This window comes from Panthera pardus, unplaced genomic scaffold (assembly GCF_024362965.1).
Source record: "Panthera pardus isolate Hobbes unplaced genomic scaffold, ASM2436296v1 HiC_scaffold_1, whole genome shotgun sequence".
Lineage (NCBI taxonomy): Eukaryota > Metazoa > Chordata > Mammalia > Carnivora > Felidae > Panthera > Panthera pardus.
Genome location: NW_026526654.1, coordinates 42518426 through 42535720, shown reverse-complemented (window position 1 = coordinate 42535720; position 17295 = coordinate 42518426).

Below are 17295 nucleotides of genomic sequence, written 5' to 3'. Positions count from 1 at the left end.
ATTTTGCACGTAGAGAAAGAATTTTGCTTGAACTGCCTAAAATAAGCCAAATGAGACTTGTAAAAACAAGAGCCTAACACTTTGGTAAATCACAATTAGGTACAATTTTGCAAATTAAGAATTTGAAAATTAAAAGCCATGAATATTCAAAGAGAGACTTTTTAAAACCATTTTATAAAAAAAGGAAGAGTGCTAACATTTTTATTTTATTAAGAAAAATTGTGTTGGTTAAAAAGGAAAATTGTGAGACTTACAGAATGACTTTGTGCAACTATCTTATTAGAAGCAGCTTATTAGTCTCAAGAGAGGAGTACTGAAAATACATCTTCTGAGTGTTTATCACAAAAACCTTGTCAGGCAAACACACGCAAACCTATGTTACTTTTATTCTGTAAGTGAGCAAAAAAAAGTGTGAGGAGACTCACACTAGCATTCCAAGTGGGATATAATAACCCAGGTCATCGGAGAGCTGCTGTGATTTGAAGTTGATTTGGCTCTCTTCATCAAGAGCTCTGATAAACTGTTTTATTATTCTAGAAGATTGCTAGTTGTTCCCCATAATCTCCTTCTCCCTTTGTCCTGGGATCCTACTGTACACACATCGGCTAGATTTCATTGCATCCTTGCCGCTATGTGTGGCCTCGTGACTATGTTTGAACCAAGGGGACATGAGCAGAACTTATTTCCCTAGACCTTGACTCTTTCCTCCTTTCTTTTTTTCTGGAAAATGGATGTGTCCCTGTGCTGTTGGGCCCAAGAAGACAAGGATGGTACCTTATGGATGATAAAGTTGGGAGACTGAGCTGCCCGGTCAGTTTGTACTGGCCAATCTGTTGTGTACGAAAACTTCATAACTGTTTTCACAACAGTCTTACAACAATACTTGTTATTATATTATTGGTTTCTTTGTTACATGTACTTAGCTTACTCCTTCATAAATACAATTAGATATATTTCTTTGTGACTAATTCTTAGAAGGTCCAGACAATTGATGAGGTCAGCAAACTAAGCAAGTTATTGAAGTCAGTATGTCTAAAAGCAGCACTAAATTAATAAAATACAAAGATAACTAATATTCTTTGTTTTTAGTTTGTAAGTAATTCATCAGTAACTTTTTTAAAGTTTATTTATTTATTTATTTTGAGAGAGAGAGAGAGAGACAGCAAGCACATGAGAAGAGGAGGGGCAGAGAGAGAGAGAGAGAGAGAGAGAGAGAGAGAGAGATAATCCCAAGTAGGCTCCATGCTCTGCACTAAGCCATATATAGGGCTCGATCTCATGAATCTGTGAGGTCATGACCTGGGCTGAAATCAAGAGTCGGAGGCTAACTGACTGAGCCACCCGGGTGGCTCAGTAACTCATCAGTACCCTCATCAGTAACTTTTAAAACAAATATTTGAACACATTCTGTGTCTCGATTTTATTCATATTAAAGCACTTCTTTCCAATATCATTTAAACATTTTCCTGATCTCAAGGTACATATATTCTAGGACAGAGAGATGATAATAAATAAGTAAATTTAAAATGTGCAATAAAACTTCTGATTTCAGAGGCACACCACTGAGTTCTCCCTTTGAATAGTCCTCCCTTTGAATGAAGTCAGGCTTGTGTTAAACCACCAAATATGACAAAAGTGAGGGGTGTCACTTTCATAATTATGTTCCATTATATTAGATTCCATTTAGAAGATTGTGGAGAGAGATTCTCCCGCTGGTGTTGAAGAAGCAAGCATCTATGTTGTAAGCTGTCTATGGAGAGGATCACATAGTGATCCTCTAGGTATGGTGACCTCTGGAACTGAATTGTGGCCTCCAGCTGTCAGCTAGTAAGAAGTGGGTACTCAGTCACATAGCTGCAAAGGGATGAATTTTGCCAAAAACCAAGATGAGAATGAAAATTAATTCTTTCCCAATCAAGCTTCCAAATGAGAACACAGCAGGTCAACACCTTGATTATAGTCTTGTGAGACCCTAAGCTAAGTCAAACCTAGACTCCTGACCCACAGAAATTGTGAAGCAATAAACCTGTGTTGTTTTAAGCAACTAAAATTTTTATAATTTTTTTACACAGCAGTAAAAAAACCAATGGAAAACCAATAGAATCACCAATAGTGATGCATTTTATGAAAACAACAACCCCAAACCCCACACCAATCCCAAATACTACATAACTAATTCAGTTTTGCATCCCTGTGGATGAAATTTTCACTCCTCTCAAGTTATTTTCCTACAGTTCAGGATATAAGATGATAGAATTATTCATAAAATAATTAAATTATATAGCAACAATGATAGCAAAACAGCCCATCTTATATTGCATCTCCATCTGGATAGCTGCTTCTAATAGAAATTTCTTTCTAATCTGGTCTTCTTTCTTTATTTTTTTTAAATAGCTGTACAACAAAATTAAGTGAACTATTTTTCCTTATTTTTTTTTAAAATAAGCTATTGTAATTTGAGGCACATAGGTGGCTCAGTCAGTTAAGTGTCCAACTTTTGATTTCGGCTCTGGTCATGATCTCATGGTTTATGAGACAGAGCCCTGAGTCGGGCTCTGCACTGCAGTGTGGAGCCTGCTTGGGATTCTCTCCCTCTCCCTCTCTCTCTGCCCCTCCCCTGCTCACTCTTGCTCTTTCTCTCTCAAAATAAATAATAAACATTAATAAAATAAGCTATTGCAATTTGACCCAGCAAATTGTAGTAATGAGGATATAGAGAAAAATAAACACTTATAGTCTATGGGAATTCTGTTCTAACAATTAAAAAAATTCTAGTATTTCTTATCCTTAGAAATCATGTAACAAAGACATTTTTCTTAAGAAAGTATAAACACAAAATATTTATAAGTAGATACAACTAAAATTATTTGGAAAATATTCCGTTAAATTAACAATCTATGGTTGGGAGGTTTAGTACATTATTAATTTCTTAATATTAAAAAAAAAGCCTTATTTCCCTTGGTGAATATCAAAACTCATTCTTCTCTAAGGGCATGTCTGCATAACAGGAACATTTTGTTTCTGTACAAATGCAAATGGAAATATACCTGGGTGCAAATTTCTTAACAAGAAGGCTGTTAACTTACATGGAGCATTTAACTTAGTTTCTCAAATTCAATCTCTATCATCAGAAATTCTGATTCAGCAGGTCTGGGCAAAGACAAGGTTTCAGAAATGGGAATGAAGGAAAGTGGAAAGCCTGTGCCTCTGAGTTTTTATGAAGTCTTCTTGAGGATGCTAGTTTGTGACCTACTTTCTTCAGTTTATTGAGTCTTAGTACAGTAGGTCTGATGAGAGAAGGAATGGTTTCTAGTTTCTGTGATGCTATAATCCAAGAACCAATTTCCTGCCACCATCTTTTAAATAAAATTTGCTGTTTCAAGTTCCAAGAAGTCTCAGTAATTGATATCAATTATGTCCCTGCTTAGTAGATCTTTTCCTCCATTGGTGAATTTAAATTCCTAGAATATAGAAGAGAATGGAAAGAAATTAAGTGTGTGTGTGTGTGTGTGTGTGTGTGTGTGTGTACACGCATTGATGGTTGGATGGATGATAGTAGGAGAAAAAAATTGTTAAATACTGTAACTGAAATATCCATGCTTAGGTATATAACCTGTACTCAATCTTCAGGTCACCTCCCCTATGATGTATCCTTCATTTCTTCGCAAAACCATGCTCCACTTTATCTTGGCTATCCTAGCAACCTGTAAATAACTCTCTACATGCGTCACAGTATTTTATAGCTGTCTTTCACCTCTGGTAGGGATTTCACCCAGTCTGCCTGTGCAATCCTGAGTTCCTAGCACAGTATGTGGTATGGGGGAGGTTCTCAACACATGAAAGAAACTGGACTTGAAAAGTATCAGAAAGAGGTGAAAGTAGAAAAATATGTGGGTAAGAAAGAAGAAATGGCATATCAGATAGTATCAACCTTGATAACTTTTTTGGACTTCTTATTCATTTAGAGTTTGCGGCTTGAGGCTCTTTTTTCTTCCATTCATTTCCCCCTATTTCTCCTACTTTACTTCTCATCCTACCATCCTGATATATAAAGTTTTAAAACCGATAATGGGTGGTGCAGCCACTCTGGAAAACAGTGTGGAGGTTCCTCAAAAAATTAAAAATAGACCTACCCTATGACCCAGCAGTAGCACTGCTAGGAATTTACCCAAGGGATACAGGAATACTGATGCATAGGGGCACTCGTACCCCAATGTTTATAGCAGCACTCTCAACAATAGCCAAATTGTGGAAAGAGCCTAAATGTCCATCAACTGATGAATGGATAAAGAAATTGTGGTTTATATACACAATGGAGTACTACGTGGCAATGAGAAAAAATGAAATATGGCCTTTTGTAGCAACGTGGATGGAACTGGAGAGTATGATGCTAAGTGAAATAAGCCATACAGAGAAAGACAGATACCATATGTTTTTACTCTTATGTGGATCCTGAGAAACTTAACAGAAACCCATGGGGGAGGGGAAGGAAAAAAAAAGAGGTTAGAGTGGGAGAGAGCCAAAGCATAAGAGACTGTTAAAAACTGAGAACAGACTGAGGGTTGATGGGGGGTGGGAGAGAGGGGAGGGTAGGTGATGGGTATAGAAGAGGGCACCTTTTGGGATGAGCACTGGGTGTTGTATGGAAACCAATTTGACAATAAATTTCATATATTGAAAAAAAAGAAAAAAAACTGATAATGGGGTTATTAATAGCTTTCCCAAAGTTGATAGAATTGTTTAAAGTCTAAACAATTATAGCTGTCTTCTTTAGCACTTTATTCAGTAGTAAAAGTAGACGTAACCACTATCCTAGTATGCATATGAATAAATGAAAGAGTATATTCTTTTAAGAGGGCACAACACACCGACATTCTTGAGCATTTATTATATCCCAGGCACTGTGTTGAACACATACTTAGATTATTTCATGAGTCCTTCTATTAATCTATGAGTCAGGAATTATATTTCACAAAGGAGAAAATAATATTATAGCGGTTGTATAAATGGCCCAAGGTCCCACAGCTGGTGAATAATGGAGCCAAAATTTGAATGCAGATCTATCCTAATAAATTCTAGTGCCTTGTAGCCTAGACTGAACTTATTTGCAAGGGATACAGTAGAGAGCCACCTGTGCATTTTAACATATCAGAGAGGATGCACCTGTTGTGGGGAAGGTCTAGCCTAAGCTAACTCATTTATTTTGCTTTGCATATTTTGAATTTTTAGCACCTTCTCATTTTCATACAAGCTACCCACTCTATACCCAAACTGTAATCTCCAAATTCTTGGCTAGTAAATGTCTCTCACAGCTAAAAATGCCCCATTTCTACTCTCAGAACATTTTAGCTTTATTTTACAATATGTATTAATATATTTAGGTTTCAATGTCCCATCTTGACAGTAATTTGAATTAATATGCAAGATTTCCATACATATGAGGATTTAGCTTATGTATAGTCATCTATATTCATACCACATTAATCATTTCAATCTAATCTCCGAAATAAACCTTATATTCTAAACAGGACTATTTCCATTCCCTAAAGAAATCAAGTGAGTTTTTGTCTCTATATCCTTTCTCACCAATTTTTCTGAAACACCTTTAAATATATGTTTAGCAAAATACTGTCCATCTTTCAAGGACCCACTAGAAAGTGCTCATTTCTCTGCATTGAGTAAACATCAGGGAAAAAAGATGCTGACACTTCGTAGTCCTTCCTACCCAGATTTCTGGTGACTTTCAACCTTAAAGTTGTGTGGATTGTAATGAATTTGGGATGTTCGAATGTGGGATATTTATTTATTTGGAATAAAGCAACCCTGTTTGCTAAAGAAACAGGAATACAGAGAATATGACTCAGGGTTCTGGAAGAAATATTGCTAAAAATTAATGGGCCTTCAGATCCTAGTCACCAGGTGAGTTGTTGGGTGGAATCTCAGTCCTATAAATGAACTGAACTACCAGAGAGGGTAAATAGGCTAAAGACACAGTGAAGAAACAAGGTCCTGAGGGGCAGGGACAAGAAAGAGATGAACAGAGAATGCTGTACTGAGACATCACTCCAGCTCTGTACCTCTTGGCTACATCTGGTATGTACATTAATTCTTTCATTCACTCAGTAATTCATTGAGCATTTATTATCATTTATGTGTCAGGAATTAACAGGAATAAAATGAATAAAATGCATGTCCTTAGAGTGATGATGAAAGATAAATATTAGGGATTTAAGTTGAATAATATTCAATATTTTTCATGAAAGGACATTGAGTGGACACTCCTGGAAGTTTTATCTATCACTGACTCAGATCACTCGTACCAAGACATTATGAAGGGCCAAAGACCATGCTTACTTGCTTCCAGCTTTCTGAGTTAGAGTTCTCTGATGAGGATCAGCTGGCCCTGAGGCACTTGTCTAGGTAATTCTTCCACGTGACACATGTTGAATTAAAGGGATGGCTTGTCAAAATCATTTGAACTGTTAGAGGTGAAAAAGGTTGGGGACAAGGGTGGTAAAATGGAAGTCTAGAGATTCCAGTTCTGGAATTCCATTATGGAATTTGATATGAACCTTCCAACACATTTTCTGCCCCGATTAATGATGGGGCAGGAAATGGATAGGGCCTATCTAACAAGTCAGGGAAGGAATTGTGGGCATAAGTGATCTCAGCTTGAGCTGGAGTAGACAGCGGGACAAGGACAGTTCTGCTGTCGCTTCCTCCATTAATGGCCCAAACTGGAGTGCTGGTTTATCACACTTCATTTACATCCACTTGCTACTTGCCTTGTACTGGGACTGTGACAAGAGAGGATGCAGCAGTGCTGGGTCCTCAGGCCAGAAGGGTTTAAAGGAAACTCACTGCACTTCAAATATTAGTCCTGGGAGAAAATCAGGTAGTCTAGACTCTGCACCCATCACAAACTCATGTGTTGTTGCTATGAGGCTTCCAAAAGAGAGGGGTGGGGAGCACATATCAGGAGCTTGGGCAAGGGTGGTGGTGGTGGTTTTCCTAGGAGACTTCCTCAACATAGCAGAGTCTTTTGTTAGAGACTCTGGCATAGGAAAAAAGGAAATGATAAGGTCCAGGGTATTTGGACCCTTTCCAAACTATGCGGACATGAAGGGTGGGTCTCTGATTTTAAAGAAAAATACTGGATTAGTATTATTATTATAAGATTTGCATGCCTTTAGAATTCACCTCTCTCTTCCCCATGCCCACTTCACTGTGTTGAGACTGAATTCTGAGTAGGGAAAGTAGGCAGACCACCGCATTAAATGCAGGCAAAGCTGAATCCTGGTTGCGTTAGATGGGCCTTAGGTCTGCACTGAATTCTACTTCCTGGCATGTGTATACGAGCTCTGGGTTTGGAGGGCTCTTGGGACAACCTGAGCTGAACGTACATGGTCTTGTTCCTGTTCAGCTCCATCTTCCTCTCCAAACATCTGACTTCCTCATCCAACTACGGCCTCAAATCGGGCCAAACATATTTGCATCAAGGCCTTTGTACATACTATGACCCTTGCCTAGAAAGCTCTTCTTGAAAATGTCCACACAGTTTATTCCCTCACTGTAACACTCCTTTCAAAATTCATCTTATTGGAGAACACATCACCCTTTCTCCCTATTCTCTTCATTTTTCCCCATACGCCTTTTTATGGCCTATCACTCTATGTATTTTCTTCGTTCATTTTGTTTCCCCACACCAGAATGCAAACTCCGTGGGGGAAGGGGTTTGCTTTGTTCAGTGCTGTGTGCTCAGGACCTAGAACCATGCTTGGCACATAGTAGGTGCTCTGTAAATATTAGATGAATGTGTGCCTGGTCACCAAAATTTAGATGCAGTATGTAGATAATGACCAAGACCTACAAAATGGTGGGACCAAGGTATTTGTCATGCTGTGTGTTTCAGGATTCTTTTAGGGAACATGCTAGGCCCGAGTCTACTCTGTGGGGTTGTTAAGAGACACATCCACAAGTAGCTGTGGTAGGTGGACACAGGAGAAACAAAGCAGGGGGTGACATGTTGCATCATCTCTGATGGTACACAAGCAGGTTTATATTGCTAGATTATAAACTTCCTGGAGGTGCTTTTGTTACACTTACGTTATCTTAATAGCAACTAGCCCAAGGCCATACATACATGCATACTCAATAACACTTACTGAATGAATGAATAATTTGATACTGAAATTACCAAGCTACATAGTTGGGAATTATTTAAAGAATATCTGTAAAATAACTTCCTTAAAATTACAGCTTGGGTTTAGATTTATTATAAAATGAACTATTATTCCATTTCAGGAATGAGATAGCGTTAACCTGAAACATGAGCCCACATAATATTCAATCAGATAAATGGAACGTTCTGTCAAAGGACTGTGAGAATTAACTGAGTCGCCACATGGGAAGCATTTAAAACAACTGGATGCATAATAAGATCCCAGTGATGAGAAGCAGTTGTTAGTAGTAATAGTAGTGGTGGTGTTCTGTGGGGTGTGTGTGTGTGTGTAGTTGTGTATTGTCTTCTCAAACATAGAGCAAATCTTTTACAGTGGAAGCCATGTAATATATTTATAGGCACAAGGAAGAGGCTCAATACAAACATTTTGGATAAATGAATCAATTATTCCATTTGAAGAAGTTTTCTATCTGCAAAAAGCTCTGGAATAGTGTTGTTGCTACTACAGACAGAGAGAGACAGAGAAGGGAGGAAAAGCTTAGTTGTGTGCTGGAGAATGTGGACTTTAGGGTTTGATAGTGCTGGGCTTCAGTCCTATGCACTAGTTGTGTTTATGTGGAAAAATTACCTAATCTTTCTAGGATTCATCTCCCCTGTCTATAAAATGTCTAACAGTAACAATAACATGCCCTTCACAACTTTTTCAAGGACGAAGTAAGTATGGTGCAACATGCCTGGTGCAGTTCTTGCACTTGATTTTGCCAATTGTTATAATTATTTTTTAAATGTTTATTTATTTTGAGAGAGAGAGAGAGAGCAGGGGAGGGGCAGAGAGAGAATCCCAAGCAGGTTCCCCACTGTCAGCTCAGAACCTGACGTAGGGCTCGAACTCACGAACCATGAGATCATGACCTGAGCCGAAATCAAGAGTCAGATGCTTAACTGACTGAACCACCCAGGCGCCCCAGCCAATTATTATAATTCTTATAATCACTTAGGAATTCAGAGTTGTATCTTAGAAGAAGTACAGATATTTAACAATGTTAACATATAACATACCTCTTTCTCCCTCTTACAGTTTATGGAGTTGAGGACACCAACAATAAAACAGGTTAAGTCAGTAAGTATTTCTCCTTCATTCATTTGGAAATGCATCATGTTCTGTTTTGGGACCACTCCTGAATTCTTGTCTTACATTATTATGAAGAATTTCACTTGTGTGGCTTGTAATCTTGTAACAAATGAGGTTAGCAGTTGGTGGGGAGACCGTGTCTCTGATTAGGTTAGAGTCCCAGCTGTGTTAGCCCCTGTCCCTTATATTGGGCATCCTGCTTCTGCAAAAAGTGACTTGACGGAGCTGTAGCCTGCACATTCTAAATTGGGGGCCCAGTCTCCCTACTTCTACCAGCAAAAGAACCAGCAGGTCCATAAGCTGTCTGCAAAGCCATTTCCTCATGTGTCAAACGAACACAACAACCTCAAGTGCTCTCAAAGGCCTGTCGTGAGATGGAAATGGGCTAATGTACGTGTGAGTGCTTGGTAAGCTGTCAAGTGGGGGGATAATTACAAGGTAATATATGACTAATAAATCAACAATGATTTATTGATTGATGCCAGAGTGAGTGACTAATTTCATCGGGCCTGAGGCATTTAGGAAGTTCTATTTGTGTCGTATTTTCACAATTCCAAGGGCTTGAATTAAAATGCGTTTTTAAAAATGATTAACTTGAGAAAACTACCTCAGAGATACCGCATGCTCCCTTATGTGAAGTCTCACACTTAAATCTCATTTTTTGGTTATCCATCATCTTTGGGATTTCTGCTTACTTCATGTTAACATTAAAGAAAAATAATGAGTTTTTGGTTTAGCTCTGTCTCCTATGAGAGGGTTGCGAGAGAATATTTACTACTCAGATGGTTGAGACGAACCAAAATATGCATTTGGTCCTCTATTAAGGACACATGATGGTCACGATCAAAAAGAAAAATGCGGTGGCATATTGCCTGTAATCATTTCAGATGCTAGAGTGTTGTCACAGACTGACTACCTCAAGCAGTAGAGAAACCAGCTGTTATTAAATACTTCTGTTACCCATGGTTTTTAAAAAAATCATCATGCATGCAGTATGACTGGTCATTTTTCTCTGACATCTAAATCTATTACCAATGTAATGACCAAACCCTTTCCTATAACACAATGAGGATCATTGTCTTTCATGAGAGTTTCTGTCTTTCATGAGAGTCAATATTTGCTGACAATAAATCTCTTAAAACATTGTTTCAGTGCAAGGTGTCACACACCAGTGAAATAAGGAAAAACTCCTGAAAAACAAGATCCATAAAAACCATCAGCATCTGCTTTCCTAGATGGAGAGCTGAAAGCATAAAATTATAGAACGGGCAAAAATATTTTCTTTTTTTTTTTTTTTTTTTGTATGAAAAATTTCAAGCCAATGTCCACAAATTGCAGTTGGTTGTTTTAGCTCTGTACCTACTTTGAGCCTCCCTTCCACCCCTTTTCTTCACACGATGGGCTTATTACTAAAACGGGATTTATTGTTGTAGAATTCCTCATATCTTAGATTTGTCTGTTTGCTTTCTTGTGGTGCCATTTAATTTGTTCCTCTGTCTTCCATACGTTCTCTAAATGAAAATCCACTCTAGAAGCTTGAATAGATAATGGCACACAGCTTTTTGCTGGGGTACTTACTACAAAATGCTGTGAGCCTCACATTATGTTGTATCAGGAGAAACCACATTTCTGGTTTCCTGTGTTCAGTGGGACAGCCAGACCCTTCATTGTAAAGTTCCGATTGTCTTTTCACCTAATGCCTTTATCTACTGATGATTATTGCTTGAATCAGTTATTTCATCAAGGGCTGCACAACATAGTTTCTAATTCTATCATTCCTATCATATATATGCGTTGGCTGCTATTGATTTCAAAAAAATAACTTTTTCACATCATTTAAGGTTATTTGGTTATCCTGAAACACGGTTTTTACAGAAAGGCAAGATAATGACTCTTTTTCTTCTAATTGCCAGCTTTCAGAGGAGTAGCTAGTGCTGCCAAATCCATGGTTTGAGTCTAGGTTTGCCCTCCATTTTCACTGCCACAGCCTTGGTTTTGTATGGCCCGCATTGCCCTTTGATTGTACCACTCCCGTAACGTCAATAGTTTCTTCCCCTAAATTTGTTTCCATTCTCCCTCTATTCGTCAATTACTACCAAAATGGTGCCTCTAGACCTGCAATGGATTCTGATTGCCTTCAGAATAAAAGCTGGTGTCCCTTGGTAGGACACTTGAAACCCTGTGATTGCCCATCAACCTACCTGTCTACTCTCAACGGCCACCACACTCCAGGAACATCAGGAAGCTCAACAAACATGCCTTGCATTTCCCTTCATGCTTCTTATAGGTCCCCTTCAATGGCAGTACCATCTGTCTATTGTTTTCTCCGTAAATCCTACTGATCCTTCAAGACTCAATTCTTGTGCAACTTTTCCAGTGAAGCCTTAGTTGAACCAATCTCCTAACATCTCTTAACACAAAGTGATCACTCTCCCCTCTGAATTGCCATGACATTTCCAAGAACCTTGATTTTGACAACTGTTGCTATAGCCGTCTTCCCTCCTTCTCTACTTGGTTGCACATGTGAATCTTCCTTAAACAAAATCACACATTCTAAGAAGCTTTGCTTGTGCAACCTTTATATCCCTTCTATGTCGTGGTGCTCAGAATATTATTATGGAATTATTTTGCATGTGACCGCTTTTAGCTCAATCCTTTTAGGTCCATGTGCAGCTGGCATAATGAAAAATAGTTACATTTTGATAATCATGACCAAATATTTTATCAAAATATATTGAGTACTTAGGAATCAGGCACCATGTTTAATGCTTTACAGGCCTCACTGTACTTATTCATCACAACTTCTCTGTGGAATATGTTCTGCTCTTATCTCCATGTTATCAAAGAGGAAACTAAGATTTAGAGAAATGACTTAACTTGCCAACACATAAACCAGTGAAAGGAAGAACCGTGATTCAAATCCAGTGAGTTCTGAAAAAGACCTATGTCTACAACATCACATTAAATGCCTCCCTCCCCCAAGACTGCTGAAGGAAAGAACTGGTGTGAGGTGTGAGAAAGTCATTACATGTCAATAACTTGGTATGGGCTCCATAAGTTCAGAAACAAAATTTTGTACGTTTGCAGTTTTATTAGGGAGAATAATTCCTGTAGCAGACACTTAAAGGTAAGTCCAGGAATACCATAAAATGGTAAATAAGTAAAATTTGGAAGAAAAGGAAGGCAATTTTTAAAGAAGTATTCTGAATTCATTAGAGATTTTCCATCACTTTTAAAATTTAGATTTTTTAGTATACTGACAATTTACTACTTAAAGAAGATGAAGTAATAGTTCTAAGAGAGAAACTACACAAACTTTAAATTTTGGCACATCTATTCAATAAATATACCAATGAATATTTATTCTGTGCCAAGTGTTGTGAGAAGATAGAAAATTATAGAAAATGTCTACACGTTGCTTATAATCTAATAGAGAGGATAAGAAATACACTTGGCAGTGGACAAAAGCTGGCAATAACCCATCACTGCTATAGCAGGGTTCCAGTTCCAGTCATAACTTCTGTGGGAAATCTCTGGAAGGAGAGAAAACGCCATGCTATTGATGCATAGTAAATGGATTTTTGTTGAAGAAAACAACTGGTCGCAAAGTTAAAGAAATATGGACAGTTTTCCTGTGATCGGTCTTGTATCTTATATAATTATTTAAAAGACTTGAAAAAAAAAGTCCCTTTTCTGTGCCTTAGGCTCAGTTAGTTAACTAATCAATATGTCCAGTTTGGTTGGAATTGTATGAGAAAATCATACAGTTTTAAAACATCTCCACCATTCCAATAAAATTACAAATGATGAGGTCTGTAAAAAAATTACAATGAAGAGCTTTTAATACCTTCATAATGAAAACCTTAACTCGATCTGGTGTATGAGTACTCTATGAGATACTGCCTCATGTTTAACAACAACAACAAAAAACTAAAACACACTGTCATGACAGACAGAGTAATTCTGGGCTTTGCCTTCTACTTTTTAAGAACTAGCTATTATTGAGGTTCTGTACAAGTCACTCAATGTCTGTTATTTAAATTGAGTAACTACATTACCTTTAAAGTATGTCATTAAATATCATCTCATTTAAGCACAGGCTAATAATGAGAAGATAGTGGAGAGTTCTCTGATTAGTGCAAGTCTGTGTAAAGGTTTATCACTGTATGGCAAAAAGAAATGAAATGTTCCCACTCTTATAGCTAGACCATACTTTCCTGCTGCTATTTAGACTTTTGGCAGTCACATTAAGAGAGGAGAGTATTTATTTTTCCAGAAATGAATAAATAGGACAGAATTCATTCATCTAACAAGTATTTATTTCTTAAGCACCTACTATGTACCAGGCACAGTGTCAGGTGCTGAGGAACAGAATTGTGCTCAGACAAGGTCTCTGCTCTCATGGAGTTTCCAGTTTGGGGAGCAGGGTAAAATAAGGTATAAGATGTTGCCATGGGGCTCTTTCTGTCCTTGTTCTTCTCTTAAAGGTAAGAAGAACATGAGGACTACTAAGTAACTATATCCTTAAGGAAGGCAAAGACCACACATGAATCAGATGCCAGGTGTAAATAATTTCTGCCATAACCAGCATCAGCTCCTGTTAAAGAAAAAAATATTCTATGACACTTGTTAAAGATGCTGAGGCAGACTTTATTCAGGACCATGGTGACCAACGGTGTAAACACCATTGCAATGGGATTTTACAGAAGGGCGGAGAGATTGGGTTCAATTCCAAATGCAGCATGGGCAAATAGGAATGTGTGGTCAAGGAGCAGAGTGGGGGTCGTAGATAAATGGGATCAGGAGTAAGGAGGGATTTTGGTTAAACTGATCCATCAGAATTCTTTGCTAAAGACAGGTCAGGATAGTCAGTCATCACCTGAGGGATGGTGGAGATTGAAGACCCTGGTCAGATAGGGAGGGTGATCAAACATTAGGGGTTCTGATTAAACTGACTTAGCAGGGTTTTTTTTTCTAAAACTAGATTTATGTGGAAGTTTCCAGATGGGCTTGAGGAAGGTTCAGGAGTCTGACTAAAGTTTGGTTACACAAAGTATGTTCGCACTACCACTCACCTCCAGCTTATAAAAGAGTGGGGATTTAAGAGAAAGCATGAATTAGAGTGAGGGAGGGTAGAAAGGAAGAAGGAAGGGAGAGGGAGAGGGGGAGGGAGAGGGAGAGAGAGCGAATCCACTAGAAATAGTTGTCGGCAGCTTTAAGAGAACCAGAGGTCTTGACATACGTGCCTTGGAAGGGAACTGCTGACTCACTCCTGCTGAGAAACTATGGATGGGGGTGCCCTGTCTGGTAGCAAAGGGAAAAATGACCACTTAGGGAAAAGTTTCACTTCTACCAAAATGTTGAATCAGGAAGAAAGAGTTTTCTTGTGGATCTCCTGACTGCTGAGACAGCCCAGATGCACCACCTAGAAGAACAGAGGGACTTCCCAAAGAAATGAGGGAGAAGGATCACCAGGTGCCCCCAGCGGGCTAAGGGAGGAGGAGCCTTAAATCAGTTGAAGGAATGATGTCACCTTCCTCAGAGAGATGACTGGGATATGCTTTCTCTTCCCTCCTAAAAATGAAACCCCACTGCGTGCTCCATTAAAGCCAGTGCAGTAGACTCTATCTAGAGGGAACGAGTAGTATGTCACACTGTGTCTGCACCCAAAGAGTGTGCTGTTTCCCCAAAGACTCTCCCCTGCTTGGTTTGACACTGGCTGGTGAGGATCGGGGAGCTGGAATTAGGAGAGAGAGAGGGGTGAGATGTTCATTCCATGCTCTGCTACTAAACAGCTCCGTGTCTGAATCAGACATGAATTGCAGAGAGAGAGACTTCACTTGAAGGATGTTGAAAATTGTCCTTATTTCTTTGATTTGCTTATTTTTGTATCTGATGTAAGATTTTTCCAGTGATTGAGAGGGACTTGAAAAGCTGTGGGACCTGCCTGAAATTTCTTCCAGGAACAAAGAAAAAAGAAACAAATTCAGAGAGAGGGTTTTGGGACCATCTGAGAAAGAATACAGTTGCTTCATGATTAAAATTCTGTCCATTTAACAAAGAGATTTCACAGCAATCACACAGACATATTTGTTATAAATTGCCAAAAGGCACTATAATGAAAATGTAATAATACATCAAAATGGGGGTTTAGACCAAGACCCACAAACCACTGCTGTCAGAAACTGAACGTAACAAAGGTGGTGAGCACTGCTTTTCTTTCTCCTTCCCTCCCCCATCACTTCCTGTTCTCCATCTCCTCATTTGTTTCAATCATTTCCAGCACTTGGGGACATTTTTAGTTTAGTTTGGTTATTTCAGATTCAGTCCCACAGTGGGGCTGTATAGAGATAAATATATCTGTAAGCCAGAAATATCACAAACTACCAAGACGAATCATCAGATTGCCTCGTCATGTTGCTCTCAGTTGGAAAGAACTGTCTTGAAGTAGAGAGAATTATTCTTAATATGCACTTCTCTTCTAGGGACAGCAATTGATGTTAGATCTTTGGTAATGTTGTTTTGTGGCAAGGAACCTTTATCTTGTATATCGCCTTCAAAGGAGAATTAAAGAAGAATGAGCATATTGAATAAAAGTGAATGTGAAAGGTCTCCTTTCCAGTGATGTCATGTGACAAATGACAGTATGTAGATACCAGTGTGTTTTCTTATGGGTTTTGTGCATTTTAAAGTAGCATAACAAGCATTTGATTGTCAAAATACATAAACATTGAAGTGTAACAATTATTATAGTTATAATTTCATGGGAATCTTAAGGTGTCCCTCAGACTCACTTACTTCTGTATCTATTCATCTTTTCTCACTTCAACCTTTTTCAGTCATAGGAAAAGGTGTTTATCCTTATGATCAAGGCATTCCCTCCCTCTCTGCCTTAAGATCTCTTCCATGACTTTACTCCATGAACGATTCCCTGTCTATTCTACACTTATTCTGTCTCTTCTGACTTCTTCTGTTCAGCCTGTAAAACATGATTGAATCTCCTTCTGGTCCTATATTAGGACAAAAGCCTTCTTTGACCTCATATCTCAATGTAGTTACTATCCAAACATTACTGTGTGCTCTATTATTTCCTAGTGTGGTCAAATTCAACGGAGAGTTTTCATTTTTATTGTACTTATCATAACATTAGTTAGTAAGGTTGTGATAGTAATAATTAGTTAGCAGTAACAAATAACCTCTCTAAATTTCAGAACCTTAACACATCATAGCCTGAGTAACCTTTCTCATATCATAGCCTGGTGGGGGTGTTTTTAGTTAAGGACGGCTTTCTTCCATGTGATGATTCAGGGGCCATGGCTCCTTCCCTGTTGCTGCTCTGCCATCAGCCATGGCCTTGGAGTCTCTGCTTCTAGCTCTTCGAGGTAGGAAAAACAGGGTGGAGATGGCACATTTCCTTTTTAATTGCTTTGGCACCACAATCTGTTGATAAAAACTAGTAAAACGGCACTCCTAAAACTCACTTGACTCTGGAAAATAAAGTCCTGGCTAGGTGTCCAGTGACAATTTTCTTCTAAGAAAGGAGGAGCACAAATTTTCAATGAGGAGTTAGCTGTTCAGCCACAGTATTATTGCCACTATGTATTTCTTGAAACTCTACTCTTTTCCATAGCTTATAATACTTTTTCCTGCATGTCCTTCTAGCTCTGAGAAATTTTTTTATTACTTCTGTAATATCTTTTTATTCTGTCCTCTCACATTTCACAGTGTTCCAGAGCTCTCTACTGTTTCCATTCTATATTGCCCTCTCTACATAAACTCTTAAAGATTCAACTAAAATATATATAGCAACAGTTCATAAATTTGTATCTCCAGACAACCTCCTAGAACTTCAAACTACACATTAAATAACTTTTGGACACTGGAAGACTGATAGTCTCCTTGAATTTGATATGTCTAAAACTAGACTTATTTTCTTCCTTTACCCTCATCCTTAAACCGAATCCTGCTCCTCCATTAGCCA